This window comes from Protopterus annectens, chromosome 2.part1 (assembly GCF_019279795.1).
Source record: "Protopterus annectens isolate FY-2018-M chromosome 2.part1, PAN1.0, whole genome shotgun sequence".
Classification (NCBI taxonomy): domain Eukaryota; kingdom Metazoa; phylum Chordata; order Ceratodontiformes; family Protopteridae; genus Protopterus; species Protopterus annectens.
The window spans coordinates 1,440,600,252-1,440,625,844 of record NC_056729.1 but is presented as its reverse complement, the minus strand read 5'-3'; the positions used below and the strand labels follow the sequence as shown (position 1 = coordinate 1,440,625,844).

The following is a 25,593-nucleotide window of genomic DNA, read 5'->3' as shown; positions in this document are numbered from 1 at the left end:
TCTTAACCTTTGCATCAACTGCCAAAAACATCTGGAAAAGCACTAGGAAAAAGGGGAACTGGTCAGTAACCACAGATCTAAAGGAAGGTCATGATATTGAGGACAGTTTCATCACACACAAAGATCAATTTCACTCCTTTTAAATTATGTTCCTCTCATTCGCTTGGCAGTTTACTCTATAACATTAAGTTATGACATATGGCTGCCTCAATGAACAGCAAAAAGGAGGATTGCCTACAACTTGCCAATGAGAACTGACTGAATGACTGGTAGGGTTGGGAATGATGCATCACCTCCAGAATTACAAATGTGATACTATATTTCTCAACTGATGTGAATGTAATTCATTGTCTGCACAATTGCAGATAATTAAAAACCTTCATGGAGTAGAGCAGGAGCTGCACCTGGATTTACTCACTAAACACTGAACATTACTCACTCCGCTGAGGCTTTAAACAGTTGCATCTCTACTGTCGGCTATCAGAAATGCATGGTCACTCTCGAGAAAGCATCACTTAATGAATATATATAAACAATGCAATAGGTCTGAACCTGTGAAGGAGAGTCCTTTCTCCAACAACCTTCGGCAAACAGCTACTGCAGAACAGAATGTGTGTGCAGACAAACCCTGAGGAAGACAGGGATACTTCTGCAACTAATGGTCAGATGAATGGCTTGTGCTAGAGTATATTTATGCACTGCCAAAGACCTGGGAATCAGACCCACACCTTTTCTCAGCTACTACTGTGGTAATAGGGATGTGTCTTGGACATTATGTGAATTTTGTCATTAAGCGTGTAATCAAAGGGAAAAAGTGGACAAGAATACTTCCTGCATGAAAGAGAATGCACCCATAATCAACCGCCACTTGTCTTGCGCATCTAAATGGAAAAAAAACAAAATGTAGCAAAACACAAGCCTCTCAACTTCCCTTAAGGATTCCTCTCGAACCTCTTGTAAGAACAGATCCGAAAACAAACAGAGTCCAAACTGGCCGTAATCTTTTATTATAAAACGTAAGTGCTTTCAGGTTAAAAAAAAAACCTTCATCAGACAAACTTCACATAATCATGACCATCTTTAAATACTAAAACAATTTTAAAAAACAGCCAGTCACTTTCTATATTTAACCCGCCTTTTCTTTAGGGCTGGTTTTAAAGGAACAGAACTATTTAACCCAGGTGGGTTATCAGCAGCCAACTGTATGATCCATCTTAATTCTGCATACTCTGTATCATTAGCAATGCCCCCCCCCCCTTTTTTTCATCTGTGCAACATGCAGAACCATAAAATCAAAAGTGTGATATGGAAAGCTAGAAACATGCTGGTATAATGCATTGTGCTTATCCTTCTATCCAATGGATGACAAGTGGTGCATTATTCTTGTTTTTAAATTACAATTAGTTTTTCCAACATAAAAACTCAGACATGACTTACAGAATGCAAAGTAAACCACATTCTCTGTGTGGCAATCTGCATAAAACTCAAATGTATATTTTTTGCTCGTAACATGATGTATAAAGTAATTTAAATCATTCACATTTGAACATGCTTTACAATGCCTGCAGGGAAAGATCCCTGTTCTCATATGTGCAGAAGAAACATATTTAGCCTTCTTATTTTTTAACCCATGTTCTATGCATAGCGTATCTTTTATGTTACTATTTCTCTTGAAAGTAAATCTAGGTTTCGTCTAAAATATCTTTCAGACTTCTTAGTATCTTCCAGTTTTGCTTAATAATATCACATATCCCATACACATTATTACTATAACGTAGCATTACCTTGGGTTTTTTGTCATATTTATCAGATGACTTCAACTTATCTCCCTGCTGTTCTTTATTATCAGAAAACCATGGTCTTGCCCTGGCTTCCCTACTGGATATTATGCTATTCTTAGTTTTTCCTAAGTTTTCCCTTGAGTACCCCCTTTTCCTTAAGATGTGCATTTAACACATCAATTTCTTTGAGAAACTCGTTATCTGTGCACAGCCAAGAAACTCTGTATCCTTGCCCTTGCATAATATTATGAAAAGTATGCCTAGGATGCATACTACGTGCATTCAAATAATGATTTCTCCAACATTGTTTCCTATGCAAGGTGGTGTTTATCTTACCAGTTACATTTTTATTTAATGTGACATCTAAGAAGGCAATGGTCTCATTGCTGTGCTCTACTGAAAACCAGAGAAAATCTGTAGTTTTCCCCAGGTAATCAACACAATTCAACAGTTCATCACTGCCCTGTGCCCACAACAAAAAAAAATCATCAACAAATCTGGCATAATAAATTATTGAAGTCTTCCATAAATGTTCACATTTAAAACTATATTTATCTTCCCAGAAGACCAACATTAAATTGGCATAAGAGCTGGCACAGGGTTTGCCAATGGCAACACCCTGTACCTGCCTACAGTGTATTCCGTTACTAAGAAAGATGTTGTTTTCTAACACCAATGCTAGTGCTTTCCAGGATTAAGATATTGGTATTCTCATTAAAAAAAAAAAAATATATATATATATATATATATATACACACACACACACATACATATACATATATATATGCAGTCCCTCTTTCACTGCCTTTATCCCAAATAAATTCATTTGTGATGACCGTGAACAGACCGTCCATGGTTACGATCAATACATTCCTCACATCTAAAGTTTGGCAAGCATCATACAATTTTGATAAAAAATGTGCAGTGTCTTTCAAAATCCTAGGAAAATGAGCAAGCAGATTTTTCAATTTTGCTTCTACCCACATAGATAAATGTTCAGTAACCCATCCCCTCCCTGAAACTATGGGTCTCATCGGTGGGGGTAGGGTATTTTTATGCATTTTTGGTAGTGCTTTAAAAACAGGAATTACTGGATGTTCAATACTTAGAAATACATACAAATCATCATCTAGCACTCCATTTATTCTTAAAGCCCTTAAATTCTTGCCTACATTGCATATATATTGCTTAACCATCAAAGGTGAAATACTTCTGTAAGTATTAATATCACTAGTTAGGGCATCCAAAGTTTGTATGTATACTGTGGCATCCATAACTGCAACAGCCCCACCCTTATCAGCTGGTTTGATATCATTATTCATTAAACCTAGCAATGCTTGCCTTTCCAAACAAGTTAAATTGTTAAACCTGCAGGTTGCATTGTCAAGATAAAGTCTTATCTCATCCTCACAAGTTTTTAAAAAAGTATGAACTGTGGGGTGCATTACTGGTACAAAAGTACTTGGATGTTTCATAACATTAGTATAAAGGCTATTTCTCCTAAACATGTTATTCAGAATAACATTCTGCCCAAACATGTGCAAATCCAGTATAACTTCACTTAATACTGATGCCCTGCTGGGTACAAATGATAATCCTTTTCCTAAAACATTAATTTGTTCTTTAGTCAGTTGAACACTAGATATATTAAATACATTACAGTCATTAAAAAACAGTCAGTTCATGACTCTCCGCCGTTTCACATCCCTCTGTAAAGAGCGACCTCGCCTGTTTTCTTCCTTACTGGTACTGGGAAAGTTGGAATGACATTTTATGGTCTAATCATTTATTTTACAATTAAAAATTATATCCTTCTTATCAAATTACACAATGCTACTTTAGTTGACAAGAATACTTCCTGCATGAAAGAGAATCCACCCATAATCAACTGCCACTTGTCTTGCTCATCTAAATGGAAAAAAAAAAACAGGAAGACCACATCTTTCAGGCATACAGGTCCATTCTGTGGTGTGCCCAACTCCAAGAAGATTCAGAACATTTGAGTTACATGAATCCTCAAATCTAGGGAAGGAATGGTGCTGCAACACAGGGAAACTAGCAGCACATTCACTTCATGTGAACCATTATATAACTGTTGGACTCTCTAGATCTCACGGTCAGTCATGATCTACCAATAAGCACAGAGTACACGTGTGTGCTATCTTGTTTATGTATCAAAACAAGGGCTAGTTATTCAATTTGAGCAGGACAGATTTAGCTTTATCTTCCATCTTTTTGAGCAGGGCCTCAGCTTTTGGCCCAGGGGTGCATCCAGAAGGTTGGATTTGACATGGTCTGGTAGGGTCTGTTCCCTGAGCCAAGCATGCCTTCTAATGACAGAACCAGATACAGCAGCTCGGCTAGAGGCCTCCATAGCATCATAGCTACAATGTAATGAGTCTCTAGCCACCTGAGAGCTAGAATAGCAAAGGTCTAATAATTCCTTGGAAATGCTCTTGTCCTCCAGGGAGGATATATTTTGCTTCACTTGATCTAAAATAGTTTGTTGGTATTTCATCATATGAAACTGGGAATTAAGGGCCCTCATGGCTAGGGTAGCAGAAGTGTAAACTTTTTTACCAAACCTATCAACGGCCCTGCTGTCCGCAAGTAAAGGGGTTTTTGAAGAGTTGCCCCTTGCTCTCTTGGGACTAGGACTGACAACCTCTGGAAAAGCAGATGGATTTTTTTAAAGAGGTATTTATGTAAGTCCGCCACCCTGTAAAACCTGTCTGATTTTCTACGGGCTGGAATTAAAGAATCTGGATTCAGGGAAGAATCCATAAAAAAATCTTTTACCACCTCCAGTACAGGAGGAATAGTCAAATGTTTGTGTTCCGGGAGGTCAAGGAACTCCCTAGCCCTCTTTTTAGATTGTGAGCATTCCTGTGCCTTTCACTGGAAAATGTTCCCTCATGGCATTGAGCGTTTCCCCAAAAGTGATGTCTTCAGCGGGCAAAGGTGAAGCCAGATCCTCTTCAGAATCTGAATCTTCAAAAGAAGGAAGGAAGGGTCCTGCCTCAAAGACAGACTCCTCCTGGTCAGAATCCTCATCTGAATCAGAAGTTTCAGAGAAAACTTCAGGGTTAGGATCCCCCTTCCCTTTCTCTGAAGAAGACTCCAAAGTGGGTTGCCTAGCTCTCACTAAGGAGATAAGGTCCTCAGCTAACATGACAGGTTTTGCTGATATCCCTGTGCATGGAGGCCACTAGGCCTAGGCATAGGACATGAGGTAGAACACTCCTTACCGGTAGCTCTGGCCTTGGGCCTAGGTACATCCGCAATCCTGACACCAGTCTCTTTTTATGGAAGAACCAATGCAGGATGAGGACTCAAAGAACGTCAACGGTAAAAGATCGGTCTTTGGACGCCAATGTCTGCGGAGCAACTCTGGACCCAACAGACTAACTGAAAGCCAATGCCTGTGAAGAAATTGAGGGATATGATGGCATGTCAGACTCCTTATGGGTCTTGACAGAGGCCTGTGCCACCACCTCAGTCACAGAAGGGGGCTGCAAAAGCGCCTCACCCTCCTCAGCAATAATGAGCCATAAGGGAGTGGCAGACAGGCAACGGTGGTCATTCGAGGTAATTTTTCCTAGTCTTTCCTATGCTTAGGGAGTTCAACCTCGGGATGGCCGGTGGACGTCATCAGACTATGCAAAGTAGATGCCAGACTAAGATGCCTAGCTAAGATTTTGGCCCTATGCCCGACAGCCCCAGAGCTGAAACTTGTCCAAAAATGAGAATTAGGGACGTTGTGGTCATGGCCTAGAGAGGTGGCACATGATGTATTAAAGTCCTGGTGTGTAAATTGCTTACCACAGCAGAGGTGATTGTTAACCTTATCCAATATGAGATAAAGCAAGAAAAAAAAAAAAAAAGAGAATTCCCCAACTGGGTACTTGGCTTTTAGACAACTTCTCGCTGGTGCGGACTGACTGACACACTGAAACACTCCTTTGGGCTCAGATGGCAAGAAAAGACTGATGTCATGGTGTTGGCTGGCTCAACACACAAGCATACTGATGTCAGATAGGATGTCTGTCAGCCTTAGGAGGAGGGAGATTTTCACTTTGGTAGTCGGGCCAGCCAAGGGCTTCCAAAGCAGGAAATCCCACAAGTCAAGACTGCAATTTGAGCAGGTTGGGAATTTGGTGTCTACTTCCTTTCCAGAGCTTTTAAATTAAGAAACACAGCCAAAAGCTTCAGCTGATTTATGTGGTGCCCCCCCCTTTCCTAAGGGGGTCCACTGGCCCCTGACCACGGAAGAGCAGAGTACAGATGAACACCACACCCCAGAAGAAGGCTATGTTTCAGGGACAGAAAACTCACATTGAGGTTGGTAAGGATCTTTTACCACCATAATAATTGCCAGCAAAGGTTGTACATTAAAAGAAGGTCCATCAGAAAGTGATCTCACCAACCACTGACACCTCATCAACTGGAGTAGCTGCATCTGCAGGCTTGAAACTGGAAATGCATCAAACCCAGAAGGTGTAGGAGTGTCCAACCACTTAGTAACAATGTAGTTTAGCATAAAGGTGTACTGCACACTCTTGAGTGTATCATTTTGATGAGACATTAAATTGAAGTGTGTAAAAGATACCATGGTACAAAAAGAACACAGCTCTTGTCTTCCAGCACCAATGGTGAGTGTGGTAGCTGTTGAGGAACTGACTTGTATTTATTTTTTAGTAATTTACTTTTTTCCGCGGTAGTGGTGCTGCGGTAGCGTTGTCGCCTCACAGGAAGACGTCCCGTTCGATTTTCAGCTAGAGCGTCTTGTGTGTGGAGGCATGCGTGAATGGGCATGCCTTCGATGAAGGTTGTGCATCAGGGCTGGTAACTCGGCACGTAAAAATCCACTACCAAACATTCGTGGACCAGAGTTCCACTGTGGTGACCCCTAACCGGGATAAGCCGAAAGACAAAACAACTTTAACCAGGTTGGTTGGCTAGTCTGAGGACCATTTTCAGCTACAACATGAGCCACTGCAGTAAAGTACAAGAACATTTAGCTGAAAAATAACTAGCGATTTTAACAAACGCACAAAACACAAATTATAATACTGGTAACACTGTGTAACAGATGTTGCATGAAATAATATGCATTTGTGTGGGATGGAATCAATACAGGAAAAAAAGCACAGATCTGACAGTCATTACAACCACATGCAAATACTGATTGATATTGCCAAAATAGATAGAAATAGCATAAATCAGCTTAAGGGTAATGATATAAAATAAGGCATCCATTAAGGGGCTGTATATTTACCCCTGCCTTTGTGGCCTTACCAGATTGTACCTCAGTAGGGTGCAAGAAGGACCAGTTTACTTACCCAATTAACAAGCAAATAAATGAAAACATGATTAAATAAATCTCCTGCTGTAACCTCACCTAGGATGCCAGGAACATGACCTCTCAACTCCACAGGCAGAAATGATCGACACTGTAGGATGTTCAAATGTAAAATGTTCAACTCTGCCCCTTCAAGGGCAGTCTGAGTGATGGTCATGGATGACTGCTCTCATTATGAAGACTATACCAGGGTAAGCACCAAAGCATAGCATGAAGGATAACATCAACAAGTCCCTTGACAAGACCAAATACAGTCAATTTGTTCATGGAGAGGAACACATAGAGGTACTTCTCTTGGCAAGTTCTCAGCACCATCTGAGGAAACAGAACCAAAGAAAAGCAACTTATATTTAAACTGGTGTCCACTCACAGTTAACCAAAGTCAGTCCTGTGCAGACTCCAGGCAATGATGTGTACAAAGGCATCTATGACTTCCAATGACATCATCAAGGCATCCTGCAGCAGCACACACAAGTCCACCTGGAGAGTTGGTATATGGAACTTGAAATATTGATGCCTCTGCAGAAGCCACCTGAGGTCCAGGATGAGAAGAAAGTCTTCTGTCCACTTCAGACTTAAGAGGTGAATGTAAAATCCCTGGTCTCATTCTAAAAAAGAACCAATCTCTATGCTCAAAGAACTCTGCAGAGACCACTAGGTGACTAAGTGGATCTTTTCCTGAAGCAGACTTAAAAGCTTCAACACATGGCTGTCCATGGTGATGATAATCCAAAGCTGGAATGAACTTGAAAAAACATTCTCAAGGACTCACTCTGACAACAGTCAAGACGGCGGTAGCTACATTGGCAGGGTCATCCTTCTAGGTGACTTGCCTACAACATCCAGTACTCATTCTACAAAGGGCTTCAACCTTATGGCAAACTGTGTTGGCCTGAAAGAAGCAAAAGGGGCCAGGGGAATTATAGTTCCTCTATAGTTACCAATGACCGTTTCCTCTTTTGAAGGCTCTCAACTGAACCCTGGGAGGCATACCCAGACAGGAACTCTCTCAGGTAGGAAGCATCTCCAGTAATCTGAGATGACCCTTAAATCAAATTCAGTTTCACTGTCTAGCAAGACATCTGTCTAAATAGCTATCCTAGTACTAAAGTAATTAAAATAGAGCAAGACGCACAGAAGCCCATCAAGAAGGTATTTTAAACATTTCTTCTCTGACCCCAGAAACAAGAAACGTTAGAACACTCTTCTTACCCCTGCGGAAACATGGTGATCAAAGGTAAGATTGTTGTCAACCTGTGTGCCCAGGTCTCTCACCACTGAGTGCATACTTAGGGTTTTGCTATTGATGTGGTAGTTGGCACAAACATCGCTCTTACTGAAAGGGATCATAACACATTTTTTGGCATTGAGTTTAAGGCCATGACTTTGGTACCAATTATTTGGTTGTGTAAGACCCTCTTGTAGGATGCTAACATCATTTGGAGATTCAATGACCACTCTCAGTTTGCAGTTATCAGCAAACTTGCCACAGATCTTTAGTTTTTGCTTGTACTTCGGAGAAATAAATTCCAAACAGTATTCCCTGAGGAACACCACTGGTTACAGGTCTGCTGTTGGAGGTGGATTCCCTTGTTTTGACTATATGTGTTCTATCAGTGAGCCAGTTAGCGACCCAACTAACGATATAAGGGTTGATACTTAGCTGCGTGAGTTTGTTAATGTTGTATGAGCGGGGGATAGTTTCAAAAGCCACAGATTTTCCCTTGTCCAGGGCTTTGGCAACTGTCTCAAAAAAGTCAACCACGTTTAACAGGCATGATCTCCCTTTGACAAATCCAAACTGAGTAGGGTCAAGTGTTTGGAGATTACCTATATCTTTGTTGATAAGGTCCATGATGATTTGCTCAATGGCCTTGCAGATGAGGCTAGTCAGGCTAATAGGTCTATAGTTCCCAGGGTCAATGGAAGCACCAGCTTTGTGCAAAGGAATAACAGTGTACATTTTCCATTCAGCTGGGATGAAGCTGGTGCTTAGACTATGAAAAAAGCACCCAGTGGTGTTGCTAATTCTTGTTGGAGCCCATGTAGGATGCAGCCTGGGATGTTATTAGGTCCCACAGATGCTGTGATTTTGGCCTTTGAGAGGGCTTTTACAACCTGCTCTTTAGAGATACAAGGTAGGAGACAGGTGATAGGGATGCCATGGGGTACATGTGGCAGGGACAGGGGATTGAAGTTTTCACAGAACCTGTTGGCCAACAGGTTAGATATGTCTACAGGTTCAGTATATGTGGTATCATTAACTACCAGTTTGGCACAAATCTGGGCCTTTCCTTTTAGGTTAAGGATGTAACTAAAGAATGCCTTATGGTTGTCCTTAGCTGAGGAAGCTAATATGGATTCATAGTTTGCTTTGGGGGACTTCACAAGAATTCTTATCTGCTTGTTTAAGCTGAGGAAGGAGTGTTTCCAGTTTAGGGCTTGCTCCCTCTTACTCTTGTATAGCAATTTCTTCCTTTTATTGTAAAGCCTGTTAATGGCAGCTGTCCATCCAGGGAGGTTTGCTCTTCCTTGAGGAGCTTGTTTTGGTTCTATCAGGTATGGCTGAGTCAATGCAGTTATACAATTGTTTGTATAAAGCACTGGTGGAGAAATCGGCATAGTTGTTAATTCCATTGGGGGGGTGCAGGAAAGCTATTTATACCATCCTGTAAAAGGTTATAATCTGTTTTAGAAAATCTTTTAGTTTAGTTGCTGCTAGGGAGTCAGGTGTAACAGTTACTTCAAATGAGATTGATTTGTGGTCAGATTTCACCAGGAAGACCTCACAGTGGGGGTGCTACAGTGGTCCCCCATATTGGTAAGCACCAGATCCAGGATGTTGGCACCCCTCATAGGGGTGTCAACCAGCTGGTCCAGACACTGGAGTTAATGAAGTCAAGGAACCTCTGGGCAAGAGAGTTTGAGCACAAGTAATTTACCCAGTCAATGGATGGACAGTTAAAGTCACCCAAAACCATGGTGTTTGTCTTGATAAACTCAAGTAGATCCAAAAAGGCACAGTGGATGTCCTGATTCATGGAGGGGGTCCTATACCTGACAATGACTTGAATAGGTGTCCTACCAACAGTTAATTACACATGAAGTGCTTCCAGGGAATCATACTGTTTAACCAATCTGGAGGTGTATTTATCTTTAATGAATATTGATACAGCACTTTCTTTAGTTTTCATGCCTTCAGTTTGTGGTCTGAATGTGTGGAAGGAGGTGTAAACCCAGTACAGCTGAGGTGCTCTCCACAGTCTTGAACTAGGTCTCCGTGACTGCACAAATGTCTGCATCTTCCAAGGTCAGGACTGCTCTCAGTGAGTACAGTTTTGTGTTGAGACTCCTAGCATTTAGCAGCATAACCTTGAGGTTGTTTTTAAGATGGAGTTTTTATGTCAGGAATTTTGTCCTTGAGATACTGCCTAAAAAGGCACTATGGAGGTGGTAAGAGCCTTAGCCAGTAGCTGAAATCCCAGGGGTGACAGATGAAGACCAGCTCTGGCAAAGCATTGAGGTCTGTTGATCATGTCATCCCAGGCTGACAGATACTGAATCCCCTTAGAATGACACCAGAAACTAAGCCAATTATTGAAGTCAATTATCTTCTGTTTGTATTGAGGCATCATCCTAGGTGAAGGTAAAATGCTGCTTAAGACTACAGACATATCTGCCTGAGACACATAGTCCGAGAGCTCAGTCAAGTCTCTCTTCATATAGTCCAGAGAGGTACATCTTAAGTCGTTCACACCAACATGGACTATGACAGTTGTCATAACAGTACCTATTGTTAAGAGACTTGAGTGCTTGTGTGACATGGAGTATCCTGGCAACTGACAGACAATTGGCCAAGACCTTTTCCTCATCCATCCCAGTGAGAGGGACATTTGTGTGTCTTACGATGGAATCAGCTATTACTAATATGTTTGGTTTTATGGTTTGCCTTAAGGGCTTGACAGGTGAGACACTGGTGCATGAGCTGTTGTGTATTGTGTTCTGCAGAGGAAGTATTATGTGTAGCGTGTTTGGGAGGTCTTTGGTGTTTAGGTATGTTTCTAGTGAGGAGGACCTCTGCATATGTAGGCATGTGTGAAGTGGGTTTGAGTGGAGTAGGAGGTGAGGTGTGCATGCTGACAACCCGCTTATTGTCATATGTACTGACTGATGTGTGAGAGAGCACGGATTCAATGTTCTTGACATAGGTGCATCTCTCACATGTTGAGATTGTGTGGATTAGGAGTACAGGCTTGTCAGTGAATAACAGGCAGTTGCTACACTGCCTTAGGTTGCCCATGTCGACTAAGCTGTCTGGAGAAACTGTGGGAAATTGTCTGTCCATAGTGTTAGGTAAATTTATATGGTCAGGAAAAAAGGTCGTACTTGGGAATGGCCAGTAGGTGAAAGGTGTGTCGGTACCTCTGAGGCTAGGCTTAGTGTTCCCACCTGACAGTACAGCAGGGCCGCGAAAATCCTCTGGAGGACCATAAGCACAGTGCTAAAGGAAAATAACAAGCAAAATGTTTGCGTCTATACCCACCAACAGTAACCACTGCTATGTGGCAGTGCACAATGCTGCACTACACACAAACAAGCACAAACACGGGGCTTAAATAAAAGAAGAAATAACCCTTTTAACTCAAACTAGCCAGTAAGGATGCTCTCTCTGAACTCTGGTCCAACCACCCTTGAGACATACATATTATATACATATGCACATGAGAAAAAACATAAATGATATAAGAGAAAGTCTTACCAGTCACCCACTGCAGAAGGCCAGATCCGTCTTTACTCTATTTCCCTGCTTTAATAGAACATTTGAAATGTGAGAAAATGCATATAGCGTATCTTCCTCCCAATTCTTTGACAGGGTATCCTGTACTATGATCTACAGCCCTGGAAACTGTGTACTGTGTTAGCTGGTGAAGAGATCCCTTTCCAAAGTAACATAGAAGAACAGATCACAAAACACTGCAAGACAGAACATGGCCCTGAAGAAAAGTGTGCTTAAATTAGGATCGTGTTCACTACCAGCACCACTTGCCCATATATAGTAACCTTTCCTTAACAGCAAAATCCATTCTCTCTCTCTATTCATGCACCTCACCATTATCCTCTATCTAAGACGTCCTCACCTCGAAAAAACAATGACTACTGCCCAACTGCCAACTTTGATCCTTGAGCAAAACTACTAGAATAATCATATATGAACAAATACTGGAGTTTCCCAACCAATACAATATTTTCGCCAAGAAACAACACGGCTTTAGGTCTAAACACAGCACCACTACAAATGTATTTGCCCTCGCTAACAAAAAAAAAAACATTTTGAAAAGGAAAGCTGACAGATGTCATTTTTGTACACTTAAAAAGGGTCTTTGAATGTGCTGATCACAATATCCTACAAAAAGCTTAAAATTGTTAATTTGCAGGTGATGTACAGAATGGTTTCAACATTTGTTTCAACAGATCTTTCACAATCAGTCCCTTTCTCTTTTATCCTATACTAAGCAGCAGGGCCAACAAGTACTTTGTCAACCTAAGGTTGCTTATACAATTTTCCATTTATTAAAAAAAACTGGACAGGCCATTCAGGGCTCTGTATGTAGTATCTTTAAGGGGAGCAGATGTTAATATCAAAACTATTACTCTCAGGGGTTGCCAAGGTTGAGATAGTCTGCTTTGGACTGCTCTGAATTTATTACAGTTTGCAAAAAAAATGTACCTACAAAAGAGAGGAAGCAACATACCCCTCCAGTTACTGAGAACCAGACTGCACACTTTGGTGTAACCCACAGAGTAAAGCCACTGCTACTATTAGAGGGATGGCTAAATTGTTAATAGGTAATAGGACTATGTGACATTGCATGCTTATTCTTTTTTCAGCTCTCTATATTGTTTGGTATGTGCTCTAACATGTAGAATGTTTTGTTGTTGATTTTCTGCTTTACTACCAATTTGTCGATCGCAACTTGTGCGATTTATAAAATGTCGAGAGAGACGTATGTCGACTCAAAACATCGACACAAAAAATGTCGGAACTTACATCAGCGAATGCAATACAGCATTCGCTATTGGGAATTCTGACATTCCAAGCCAGATCGCACTATAGTGGGGATCGGGAAAAGAACCCTTACCCTCACTGTAGTGCGATCTCTGAGTTTGTATATATAAGTAGGGGGGGTGGGGGTTGCAGGGGGGCTTGCCCCCCTGCAACCATGTAATGTAGTGTGGCAACTTTGACAGGCAGACAGTCTGGGAGTCTGCTTCTTGTTCGAAAATGTCGATACTGACATTTTCGGACATCTGGTCCGACATTTACATTAGTCGATGTTGTGCAAACCAACATTTCGGTTCGACAACATGGCTATTCGACTGTGCTACAGTTGACAAATTGATAGTAAACAGATTTTCTTTTTTGTAGTCCACACAATGATGCAAATTAAATTTGTATATTATAAAAATAAGCCAGATAGAATATGACCATTAATGTTCTGTTTCCCCACTTTGAATACTCTCTTCCCAACACACCACTGCCATCTTCTCAAAACATCAACATCTTACAAAAGCCGGACAACAAAAATATCCTCAGATTCATCCACCTAAGCCTATGTTATGGGCATCACTGCTAGATAATCAATCCATCTGGCCTCCAGGTGAAGCCACAGTCACCTTCCTATTAAACACCTTACCTCTACTGCACTCAACTCAAAAAATACCTTAACTTTAGAAGTTCCTTGTATTCTCTGGTGGGTCTATACCATTTCAGTGAAGTGACAGTTCAGCGAATGACATTTTATCGGAAATGCCATTCATCGAAATCCACTCTTGTGAGGGGGGCACTGGGCCTCCCCGCTAATTATATATGCCAACTCCGAGATTGCACTACAGTGAGGAAAGGGCAAATTTCCTGACCTTCACTGTACCGCAGTCTCAGTATTAACAGTTCGACAAATGGCATGTTCGATGTAAGTGAACCGAAAATGCCATTCACTGAATTTTCGCTGAAGTGATATAGACCCCTCTGTGGCCTACCAATGAACCCTCCTCATCAGACCACCTTACAAACCAGCATTAGCAAAAAAAAAAAGCATTTTAGAAACTAGCTCTGATAAAATGAGACACATTCCTTACACAGTTAGATCTGCCTCCTCCTCACCTAAATTCTGTAAATCTCTCAAAAAGTACCATAGGAAAATCACTAGCTTTTCTTGAGGTAGAAGATATAGTTTCTTCTTCCAAACAAATCAGCAACGGAACTTCTCCAATGCCTTCCTGTACAACATTTAGTTCAGGATAAAAGTCTCATTCTGTTTTTAATTTTCCACTACCTAAACAAGTATCTTGAAAGTTCCCTTCTTTTAATCTTTCAGTTCTTGGAAAGATGGGTTTAGAACTTTATATTTTCTTAACACAAAGACACTGCTTTGAAAAAGTGAATAAGCATTAATGCAATTCTCCATACCATTGCTACTCCCACCACGCCATAATTCTTTAACCAAAGAACCATATAAACCAATCTAGTGTACCTTTCTTGCCCCTACTAACCCACGCTACCTTTACTTGCTCCCTACAAGAATCACTTCTTGCCTGCCTATCCGTAATTTTCTGTTCTCCCCTTCTCTCTCTCTCTCTCTCTTTTTTTTTTTTAACTTTTTCCTGTATGGCACAATATTACAAAGTTTTTACTTTTATATATTTACTACACTTCTCTAGTAAGACTTTCCTTTATAACTATATATTGTATCTTGCAAGCAATTTATTGTGTCACTGTTATTTTCAATGTGGTCAAATAAAGTCCAGGTCATGCTTGAAAAGGGTCCTCAAACAAATGTGCCTACCTAGTTAATAAACTTGAAATAAAAAAAAACTGAGATGCAGTCTCCATCAAATATTTTGATGTTCATCACTAGTCAGTGGAAGCAGAAAGGAAGGCAGAATGATAGCCTGACCACATTCCCCTGCACCATACAGATGCCACAATGAAGTTCCTGATTTGGAAAAGAAAATAAGAAAACACTAGTCAGAGAGCTATGGGACTGGGTCCACATCATCTGGAGATAATGCCTGTACTACTTCATATGAAACCTGGCATTCTAAGTGATCAGGACACCATCTCATATATGGCCCAGCATGTTGAGAAAGTATCTGGCCATTACACGTCTGACAGCAGGCACACTGAAATAATACTATCCCCTCAGATCACTACAGAGAAGGATCTACCTCTCCAAGCAGAATCTATGTGAGCTGCTCCCAGAATAACATTTTTATTTTATTTTATTTTGCATTTGTTTACTGGGAAAATCCGACTGGAACAAGGTCCATTTACAGCGGAGGCCCGGGGAGAAAAGCTCCATAACATAACAGGACAAATACAACACGACATAAAACATTTCTGTACAGTGGCATATATACAATCAGAGCTCCATGTCATATAATATAACACAAATACACAAATGACAGAAAATTTCTGTACAGAGGCATATATACAATCAGGGAGATTTATCGTACATTAGTTTTATTTAAGCAAACCTGGTATACAGACAGCAAAACTTTGAATTTCACTATTGGTAGTACAAAGCATGAAAATGAAAGAATTCAATCAGGAAAATTGATGCTATTCGGGAGATATGCTATAGTGTGAGAAATAGTTTATAGGATAGTAGTTCCTGGTAGGGAGTATTTGAGTAGTACAGAACAGCTGAGGTAAGCAGTGAGGAGATGGTGTGGCCAGTTTGGAGGAGAACAGAAAGGAATTTATGTGATGCAGGGACAGAGCCATGATTGCAAGTGGTGTGACTTAAGTGTCCCCTTGAAAAGTTAGATGGATGGTGCAGAGGAGATATTTTGGGGGAGGTTATTCCATTCCCTAGCAATGGTGTGAGAGAAAAGACCTTTCCCTGTAGTGTCATTGGCTTTGGTTATGTTGAGCAGGGATTTGTTGGATGAGTGCAGAGGGCGACTTGCTGAATATTGGTTTAGAAGTTGGTTTAGTACTTGGGTTTTCTGAGGGTTCCTTATTATGTTGAAGGTGAGGACTAACTGGTGATAACTAATTAGCTGAGGGAGTTCTAACCACTGTAGTTGCTTCAGGGCAAGACAGTGATGACTTCTATAAAAGGAGTTCTTTGCGAATTTTGCAATTTTATTGTAAAATGACTCTAGTTTGTTTAGGTCTGTTTTCCTGATATGAATTAGGATTGGTGATGCATACATTAGGGTAGACAAGAGGTGGGTTTGGGCTAGGGAGATTCTTGCTTGGACCGATAGAAACTGTTTGTGTTTGTATAAGGTTCCTAATTTCGTATGCATCTTTGTGATGGTTTGTGAGATATGGACATTAAAGTTTAGATCCTTATCTATTTCATCCCCGAGCAGCTTAGTGTGAGGGGAGAGGGAGATTGTGGTCCCATTTTTGGAGGTGATAGTAAAGGTAGGAGGAGTGGTTTTGGATTTATTGGGGGTAAAAAGGAGCAATTTGGTCTTGTTGGGGTTTAGAATAAGTTGGATATCAGTAATCCATTGTTCCACGGAGCAGAAGGATTCTTGGGTAAGCTTTTGAAGAGTGGTTATGGATGGTGCTGAGCAGATTAGGGTGGAGTCATCTGCGTACTGTACAAGTGATGCATGCAGGGTGGAAGTATGTAGTTTGTTAGTGAAAATGGTGAATAGTAGAGGTCCCAGTATTGATCCTTGCAGAATGTCTATAGTAGTTGGTAATAGAGGTGACAGTGTACTTTGCGATTTAACGGATTGTTTTCTGTCAGAGAGATAGTTTCTGAACCATGAAGTAGTAGAGGGAACGAAGGACAAGGTGGACAGCGTGTCTAAGAGTAGGTTATGGGAGACCATATCAAATGCCTTTGACAGATCTAAGAATATGGCTGAGACAAAATTGTTGTTCTTTCCTAGCTGGTTAATCTGATTGATAAAGGAGACTAGAGCAGTAGTTGTACTATGGTTTGGGCGGAAACCATGTGTGGGGGAGAGGAGGTTATGTGAGGATAAGAAAAGTACTGTAAAAGGCAAATATCTTGTTGCTTCTCACCAATATTGAACGTCAATGAGTCCAGAAAAAGGACTACCAACTTCAAATGCTCCAACAGCTAACCATTTACTAAGCTTGCATAAAGCACTCGTCCAAACGCACAAAATGTGGAAACTCATCAATGTGAGCACTGAACACATTTGTATCCAGATACTTAAAGAACACCCCTATTGCAGATTCTAGGTCAAAAGGACTGAAACCTGAAAATGTCAAAATCAACCTGGAACCTGAGAAATGTCCTGAAAGGCTTGAAAATCAGAAATGTGTCAATAAACATCTTTCAGATCCAGGGGTACAACATATGTCCCTATAACAACCTGCGAACTAAGGTGCGAAGCATCATCATATTCGTGACTTTTTTTGACATTGGCAAACTTGGTGTCCAAAGACTACCCTTCTTTGGAGCAAAAAACAGCCAGAAGAACAATTATGAAGATTACGAACATCAGACTTAATTTTAAGCTCTGTGTTTCAAAAGTATAGCCAAACAATCCACTTATGCTGTACTTGACAAGGTTGAAAAATGTCTGAAACATGGCACGTCTACATTTAGTGGGGTTTGGCTTTATTGGCCTGAATACAGACTTGAAAAGTAAAAAAATCACGGGCATTCAGAAACCATGTATCTGAAACACTGATATGTCCTTAAGGGGTCATTGTTTCATATATTCCCTGGGTATCCACTGTGGGAGGCTCAATGTATTACACAGTGAAGATTCTTGCTTGGCTGAGTCTTTCTTGCATTTTTTTTCACCTTTAGTGTCACGTGATAATACTACTCCCAAGCCTACCTCTGGTGCACCTCTATATAAAATTGGTAAAGTCAGGGGGCACTGAAACTGGTTCAAAAAGTACAGTTGTGTGCACTTACCATAAGTGAAGATGTTTGAGTGTATTCACTGTTGCAGTCATTACATTAGGGTAATCTTATGGCAGGTTGCCCTCAGTCAGCCAGAATTCCAAAGTCTTGGGTCCTGTGTCGGTTGCGTCTCCTCTTCCATGAAGTCAGGTCATCAGGGGTATAAAACAAGCAGCCAACGCCATTTTCTTTAGTTTTTCTTGCCCCAGATGTCAGGTGCCCCCAAAAAGGTAGCAAATATATATATATATATATATATATATATATATAAAAACTATGTATACATGCATCAATACAAACTTTACCTTCATCTACAAGCAAATACACCACATAAGTTGTAGAAGATAGAGAAGGAAAGATAAACTCCAGAATGAAAGGGGGATGGCGGGCGGGTAACCTGGACTGCAACAGTGAATACACTCGAACATCTACATTTATGGTAAGTGTACACAACTGTACTATGTTCTTCGTGTTTCACTGTTGCAGACATTACATTTGGGTAGAATCCCAAAGGTATGGATGGGAGGCTGGAGCGAAACAGCATTGGGTGCGGCTATAAGACCCTGAAGAACTACAGTGGCAAAGCCTGCCCTGGACTTAGAGTAGAGAGGCAAATGATAATGCTTTGTAAAGGTATGAACAGAACTCCCAAGTAGCAGCCTCTAGAATGTCTTTGGTTGGTACTCCTCTGAGAAAGGCTGCTGAAGTAGCAGCAGCTCTGGTGGAATGATGAGACCTAATGCCCTTGGTCACAGGTTTGCCATGGTGCAAGTAGCAGAAATGAATGTAGTGGCTTATCCACTTTGAAATAGTCTGCTTTGAAATAGCCTTTCCTTTTGATCCTGCTGCAGATACCACTAGTAATTGCTCAGTTTTTCTTAGAGCTTTAGTCCTGCTCAAGTAGAATCTTAGCTGTCTGTGTACGTCCAAGGAATGCAGAATTCTCTCCCCCTTGTTCTGCAGATTTGGATAAAAGGTTGGCAGATGAATAGTTTGGTTAAGAGCCACACTGGAAACCACCTTAGGCATAAATGAAGGACTGGTCCTCAGAGACATCCTGTCTGGGTAAAAGATGATAAAAGGCTCCACAGCCATGAGGGCCTGTAGCTCTGAAACTCTTCTTGCTGAAGTAATTGCTAGGAGCAGAGCTGTTTTCCATGATAAGAACTTTATATCAGCAGTAGCAGCTGGTTCAAATGGAGGCAGGGTGAGCTTTTCCAACACATAATTAAGGTCCCATGCAGGTATTGGTGATCTTCTAGGAGGCCTTAAATTTTTGGCTCCTCTAAGATACTGCTTTATTAAAGGATGAGAAAAGATTGGTGGCTCTGTACTGTAATGAGCTGAAATGGCAGAGGCATGGATTTTAATTGATGAGAAAGATAGGCCTTTGTCAAGCATCTCAGTCAAGTATTGTAAAATCTGAGGAATAGTTGGTTCTGCTGTATCAGTTTCCTTGTGCTTGATTCCAAACACAGAATCTCTTCCATTTATCAGCATAAGATTTTCTAGTACTAGGCCTTCTGGCTTCCAAAATGACAGCCATCACAGCTTTACTGAGAGGTGTTGTTTGTATAACTACATGATCAGCCATGCTGCCAGGTTCAGTGTCTGTAGTTGATTGTGCAGGATCTGATTGTTTTGCTGGGACAGTAGTTGAGGTCTTTGAGGTAAGGTCCAAGCTGGGTATTGAGACAAGTTCCTTAGAATTGGGTACCAGTATTGGCAGGGCCAGTCCGGGGCAATTAGTATCATCTTTGGTTTCTCTTGTATGACTTTTAGTAGGACCCGGGGAAGAAGAGGCAGAGGAGGAAAGGCGTAAATTGATGGGTTTTTCCAAGTGAAGGACAGGGCATCCACTTTCCATGCTTGTCTGTGGTAAGTCCTTGTGCAGAATCTTTTCACTTGATAATTTTGAGGAGAGGCAAATAGATCTATGTCCGGGCTCCCCCATTTCCTTGTTATCATGCTGAAGACTTGTGGATCTAGTTTCCACTCGTGAGGGTCCATAAGGTTTCTGCTTAAATCATCTGCCAGAGTATTTTGTTTTCCTGGCAGGAATTGAGCTTGAAGATGTATTTGGTAAGTCAAAGCTGTATCCCACAGTGCCATGGCTAATCTGCAAAGGTGTTACGAGTGCGTGCCTCCCTGCTTGTTTATATACCACATAACCGTGGTGTTGTCCTTCTTTATCAGTAGTTGTCCTGGATGAAGTAAGTCCTTGAAGGCTGTCAGGGCATTTTGAACAGCTAGCATCTCTTTTTGGTTGATATGTAGATGCATTTGTTTTGGAGTCCATATGCCCTGAATGCATCTTCCCGCCATGTGGGCCCCCCATGCATAATCTGATGCATCTGTTGTTAAAGTTTGGCTGGCAGGGGGTAGAGTGAAGGCCCGTCCCATGTTTTGGTGACGTGCCTTTGCCCTCCACAGAAACTCCTGATGTAGGCAGGGAGTGAGAGGAAAGTACAGTTGTGTACACCTACCATAAATGTAGATGTTCGAGTGTCTTCACTGTTGCAGTCATAACTGTAGGGTGCTCCTGCCGGCAGGCAGCCCGAGGTCGGCCAGAATCCCAAAGTCTGGGTCAGTACCCTGGGTACATAGCCCTCAGCCGACGCCATCTTCTCCAGCCTTTCTTGCCCTAGATGTCAGAAGTCCCCAATAAAACAAAATGAATCCAACAAGGAAACACAAATACACCACAAAAAGGAAAAGGGAGAAAAGAGGGGATAGGAGGGAGGGAAACCCGACTGCAACAGTGAAGACACTCGAACATCTACATTTATGGTAGGTGTACACAACTGTACTATGTTCTTCGTGTTTCACTGTTGCAGTCATAACTGTAGGGTGGAATCCCAAAGCAGTGTAAAAGAGGAGGCTTTAGATAGAAGAAGGGAGGCAAGAATACCCTGCAAAACAGCAGAGGCAAAGCCTGCCCTGGTCTTAGAAAACAGAGGGAGATTGTAGTGCTTGGAAAAGTATGCACAGAACTCCAAGTGGCAGCTTCCAAGATATCCTTGGTAGGGACTCCTCTGAGGAAAGCTGTAGAAGTGGCAGCTGCTCTAGTAGAATGACTTCTAATGGTACCTGGAAACTGTTTCCCATGATGAGTGTAACAAAATCTGATTCCATAAGCAATCCATTTGGAAATAGTTTGTTTAGAAATAGGTTTTCCAAGAGAACTGGAGGCAAAAGAAACAAACAATTGATTAGACTTTCTGAACTCTTTAGTCTTGTCCAGGTAAAATCGTAACTGTCTGTGCACATCTAATGAATGCAAAATCCTTTCCCTTTATTTTGAGGATTTGGAAAGAAAGTAGGAAGGTGAATTGTCTGATTTAAAGCCACTTTCGAAATCACCTTAGGCATGAAAGTAGGATTGGTCCTCAAGGATACTCTGTCCTGATGGAAAATAAGGTATGGTTCCACAGCCATGAGAGCTTGCAACTCTGAGACCCTTCTGGCAGAGGTCAATGCTAATAAAAGAACAGTCTTCCAAGATAAAAACTTAATATCTGAAGATGCAGCAGACTCAAAAGGAGGCAAAGTAAGTTTTTCTAAAACATAATTAAGGTCCCAGGCAGGGACAGGAGGGGTCCTGGGAGGCCGCAAATTTTTAGCCCCTCTCAAGAATTGCTTCACCAAAGGATGAGAAAAACAGGAGGATCAGAACTGAAATGAGCAGAAATAGCAGAAGCATGAATCTTAATGGAAGAAAAGGAAAGTCCTTTAGATAAAAGTTCGAAAGGTAAAGCAAAATAGAAGAGATCAGGTACCAGAGGATCCGAGCCTCGGTCCTGCATCCAAATACAAAACCTCTTCCATTTAGAGGCATAGGATTTCCTAGTGCTAGGCCGTCTAGCTTCCAGAAGAACATCCAAAACTTGTTTGGGAAGACTAGAGGAAATCAAATTCCTTTGAAGAGCCAAGCTGCCAGGCAAAGGGTCTTGAGATTGGAATGTAGTAACTGACCCTGATGCTGGGACAGAAGCGAAGGGTTCAGAGGGAGAATCCAAGGAGGCCCCAAGAACAGGTGCTTTAAAGTTGGATACCAAAACTGTCGAGGCCAATTTGGAGCAATCAAGATGAGGAACTTGGGCTTGTCCTGTTTTATCTTCAGTAATATCCGAGGTAGTAGAGGAAGAGGGAAGGCATATCCTGAAAGGCTTCTCCAGCTGAAGGACAGGGCATCCACTCTCCAAGCTGTTTTGTGGAAGGACCTGGTGCAAAAGCGAGGCAGCTGATGATTGAGATGGGATGCAAACAGATCTATCTGGGGACATCCCCAAACTGCAGTAATCCTGTTGAATAAGTTGGTGTCTATCATCTATTCGTGAGGATCTGAAATGTTTCTGCTCAGGCTGTCTGCTAAGAGATTCTGTTCCCCTGGAATGAATTGAGCCTGGAGATGTAGATTCAAATTTAGAGCTGTGTCCCATAAAGCCATAGCTAGTCTGCAAAGGGGTAATGAGAACCCCCTGCTTGTTGATGTACCACATGACCGTGGTGTTGTCTGTATTAGCAGAGGCCCTGGTTGCAAAATGTTCTTGAAGGCTAGAAGGGCATTTTGAACTGCCAACATTTCCTTCAGATTGATGTGCCAGTGAAGATGGTCCTTTGTCCAGGTTCCCTGCTGGCAATTGTCTAGAAAGTGTGCTCCCCAAGCATAATCTGAGGCGTCCGTGGTTAGGATTTGAGTAGGTTGAGGTAGACGAAAAGGCTTTCCTTCGTTTAAAGCGCATACCCTGGACCACCAGAGGAACTCCCTCTGAAGGCAGGGGATCAGAGGAATCAGAATATCCAGATCGTGGTAATGCTGTGACCATACACTTTTCAGATACCATTGAAGCTTTCTCATATGAAGCCTTGCGTTTGGAATCAACAGAATGCAGGAAGCCATGTAGCCCAGAGCCTGCAGAAATTTCCTTGCAGTGAGCTGAGATAGAGTTGCTAAGGTGCTGAAAGTAGAAGCCAGCTGAGTTTGTTTTTCTGGAGTGAGGAAGGCCCTTTGTAAGGTTGTATTTAAGAGGGCTCCCAAGAATACCATTTGTTGAGAAGGGATCAAATGTGACTTTTTTGTGTTCACTGAGAATCCCAGTAGGAGGAGAAGACGTTGAACAAAGTCCAGATGTTGAAGTAGAAAATCTTTGCTGTCTGCCTGAATAAGGCAGTCATCTAAATAGGGGTAAATCTGGATCCCCTGAAGTCTGCAGTAAGCCACTACTGGTGCCAGGCACTTGGTAAAGACTCTGGGCGCAGTAGATAAACCAAAGGGCAGTACAGAGAATTGAAAGTGCCTCGAACCTGCCTTGAACCTGAGAAATTTCCTGCGTTCCTGCCTGATGGGAATGTGTAAGTAGGCTTCCTTTAAGTCCAATGTCACCATCCAGGCGTCCTGAGAGAGCAATGGAATTAGTTGCTGCAGAGTAAGCATCTTGAATTTTGGAATTTCCAAAAAGGTGTTTAACACAGAAAGGTCCAGAATAGGTCTCCATGAGTTTTGTTTTCTTGGAACCAGAAACAGTCTTGAATAAAAACCTTTTCCCATCTCCGAGAGTGGAACAGGCTCTATGGCTCTCATGGCCAGAAGAGCATCCACTTGATTTAAGGCCTCTGACCATTGATGTTTTGGCAGATCTGGCCAACCGTGAGCCCTTGGCAAAGTGTGAAAGTGGAATTTGTAACCCTTTAAAATCATGTCCAATACCCATCTGTCCTGGGTAATATGAGTCCAATTTCTGTAAAAAAGAGACAGTTTTCCTCCGAGAGGGCATCCAGGTGAAGGGGTCCTGTAGCCCAACCGAGAGAGTCATTGAGTTTGCTTTCTTTGAGATTGGGATCTGTCTTCTCCCCTTCTAGGTGAAGAAGCAGTCCATTGTCTAGATCTGTAAGAGGCCTGACCTTGACCACGACCTCTGGAGCGTCTATATCTTCCCCTTTGAGGCCTGTCAGACATGGGAAAGGACCAATTTTTAGAGGGCCAATTCCTGGAAAATCTAGGAGGCTGAACTTGCAAGAAATCTTTTACAGTCTGCATAGACTTTGCCTTTTCTTCCATCTTTTTAATAACTTCCTCAGCCTTGGATCCAAAAAGAACATCATGTTGAACAGGGGCATCTAATAACTTAGCCTTAACCTGTTCAGGTAAACTTTGTTCACGAAGCCAGGCATGTCTCCTGATAACAGTACCAGAGGCTGCAGCCCTGCAAGAAGCATCCAAAGCATCAAAACCACAATGTAAACTATGTTTGTTCACTTGTTCAGTAGCATGCAAGACATCCTGAAGTTCCTTATCCTCTGCACAAGCAAGAAGGGAAGCAAGCTTTTGCTTTAAAACAGACAAAAGAAATTGATGATACTTAAACATATGAAACTGGCAATTTAAAGCCCTTACAGACAGGGTAGCAGAAGTATATACCTTTTTACCCCACCTGTCTGAATCCTTCTCAGAGGGAATAGGATTTTTAGAAGTAGAAACCTTAGCAGCCTTAGAGCCCTGAGAAATAGTTTCAGGATCCGAAGGGTTTTAAATAAGAATAAATGAGAGTCAGGAACCCTATAAAATCTATCAGGCTTAGAAGGAGCAGGAGGCATGGAATCAGGATTCAAATTAGCCTCAGAAAAGCATAATCTACAATGTCCAAAACAGGAGGGATAGCTAAAGGCCTATGCTGAGGAAGAAGAAGAAATTCCCTAAGCCTCTTCTTGGAAGCAGAATACTCCTGTCCTTCCCAATGAAAATGTTCCCTCATCTCATGCAAGGTTTCCCAAGAGAAATCCTCAGGCGGAGAGGCCGAGGGTAAAGAGTCCTCAGCATCCGAATCCTCATAAGGAGGAAAGGAATAGTCCTGATCTGAGGAAGAAACAGAAGATACAGAAGCCTGGTCAGAGGAATCCAGAGTAACATCCTGTCGAGGCCTTTTCTCAGGAGGGGGGTGAGAACCCCCAATCATTGTAAGCAAATCTTCAGCCATCTTTAATAATTGCTTCTGTGTTCTGGGAGTAGATTCAGAAGCAGCTTGAGCAGGAACTTTAGACTTAATAGGAGTCTTTGTCTTTGCCTTTGCCTTTGAAATAGTGATGTGAGTAGGCCTGAAAACCCCCTCAGAAGCCGGTACCTGCACAGCGGTTCCGGACCCATCTGAAGGAGCGACGTCCGAAGGTCCTGCAGCAGTTAAAATAGTGGGCCTTGATGGCACCCCATGGGAGTCCGTATCGGCCATCGGTTCAGAAGTGGCGGACGACAGGGGCTGCAAAAGCGCCTCACTGACGACAGCCGAACCGGACGCTGGCTCTAGCTGCAACGAGTCCTGTTTGGACCTCGGAGGCCTGTCTTTGTCTTTGCGCTTCTTTTGAATTGCGGTAGTGTCCGGCGACATTCTATAATTGAAGCGTCTGCCAAAATAATTTAAAGCCCAATCGGAGTTGAACCTGGCACAGAACCGACAACAAGAAACGTCGTGGTCAGGGCCTAAGCAAGGTAGACAGTAAGAGTGGAAATCTTTATGAGGTATTTGTTTCCCACACGTTATACAAT

The 25,593-nt window shown here is 41.9% G+C and overlaps 1 protein-coding gene across 2 annotated transcripts in view; it reads right to left on the bottom strand.

The window, feature by feature from the left end:
* NOP14 (NOP14 nucleolar protein) overlaps nt 1-25,593 on the bottom strand; it is a 1,083,467-nt gene that overhangs the window by 88,189 nt on the left and 969,685 nt on the right. The gene's annotated exons all lie outside the window — the stretch shown is intronic.